Raw genomic sequence first — 1600 nt, 5'->3', positions numbered from 1 at the left:
TCAGTGCGCATGCCAGAGTCACCATTTACCGAATACGAAGGCCTCTGCAGTGAGAGATTCGGAGAGCTGTGGTCTAGTTCTAGTGACCTGTCACGCCATTTTAACTTCTTTGGTAAATATTCCTTCTTGAGATGTAGGCACTTGCTCCTCCTCCCAAAAGAAGTTATCTCTTCCAGGGACAGAAGACTCCTCTGAAATAAACTCATTGCCTAAATAAGACAAAGGAAAAATGGAAAAGAAAAAAGAAAAAAAGCCCTAATTAGACCTTATAACTGCCCTTTCCTCAGGAGGAGCTCTGTGGAGGTGTAGCTGGCTCTCCCCATGTTGTCTTTCCTTTATTCCTCTGGGTGCTACTGCGTTTCCAGGAACTGTCCCTGGTGTAGATGCTGTGGTTCTTGATGTAGGTGATGACAGCATCTGGGAGCAGGTACTTCACACTGTGCCCTGGCTGAAGTCCCGCCTGATGTACGTGGAGCGGAGCCCATTCTGCGCAGGTTCCCTGGCCAGGTGACTGTTGCACCCGTGCCTGTGCAGGATGGGCGAGCCCAAGCTGTATTCCTTTGGGTTGTGACTTGTCCGGCTCACACACACATGCCAAACTTCTCCACTATCTGCTGGATGTGTGCATCTTTCCAGAGGTTGGGGGTCTAGAAGGTCTTCAGGACATCTGCCCCACAGAGGAACTTCAGCTCAGGCCCAGCTGTGGGGGCTGTGGAGTGAGCCTGGCTGTGGAGTGAGCCCAGCTGTGGTCTAGGCCTTCCGTCTGGGGCAGAGATTTGAGCAGTTTGCTGTGATGCTGCCTCAGCACCTTCACTGTCTCCATCCACTGCACCACACCTGCTCGCTCTCCCAGGGGTCCACCTGGACCCAGTCGGCCGTCTGCAGGGCCAGCCAGGCCATGGCCACCCAGTCTTTCTTCCTGTAGATGATTCTCCTGATCAACTGGTACATTCCTGTTTGATGCAGGTGGTCTCTGGCCACCTCAAACAAGCGCAGGTGCATGTTGGGATGGGACTGAAGGAGCCACAGGCCAGGAGCACCACTGGGATTCGGCTCTTCATCTCGTCAGGCACATCCACAGCCATGGCAGTGGCCACCCTTCCTGTGCATGGCGGGGCTCTTCAGAGGCTCTCTGTGAGCCTCGGGGACTGCCTTGGACTGGGGTATCCACCGCATGGAACCCGGGCTCCTGGCCTGTATGTGGCCCTACACCAGAGGACTGCTCAGGACGGCTCCTGCTCTCGAGTCCCAAGTACCTCTGCAGCCTGACCGCCCTGGGATAAGCTTGCCCCGCCCCTGAATTGGCATATCTTAATCCTACACCACAGTGTGTCTCTAGATTCTAGAAGAGTTTAGTGAAAGGAATTTGAACTTTTTTCTTAGCTTCAGAAAGAATTTCTATAAATTTCACAGTTGATTTCTCTTGAAGTAAAGCCTGTTTTAAAAGAGTGAACAAGGTACTTTATACAGATCTCTCAACTCTCAAAATAGACCTGTGAGATTCAGATGCAAAAAGGAGTCATAATTTCTTCTCTCACAGGTGCAGTACAAATCAAATGATTTCCATTTGTTTTTCTTGTCACTTTAGCCACTACCATAG

At 51.3% G+C, this 1600-nt stretch overlaps 1 pseudogene; it reads right to left on the bottom strand.

Moving 5' to 3' along the window:
• Positions 1–283: 283 nt before the first annotated feature.
• Positions 284–1284, bottom strand: LOC103672819 (annotated as a pseudogene).
• Positions 1285–1600: the final 316 nt, after the last annotated feature.

The sequence above is a fragment of the Ursus maritimus genome, unplaced genomic scaffold, assembly GCF_017311325.1.
Source record: "Ursus maritimus isolate PB19 unplaced genomic scaffold, ASM1731132v1 scaffold_8, whole genome shotgun sequence".
In the NCBI taxonomy this organism is placed as follows: Eukaryota; Metazoa; Chordata; class Mammalia; order Carnivora; family Ursidae; genus Ursus; species Ursus maritimus.
This window is presented reverse-complemented; position numbering and strand designations above follow the sequence as displayed.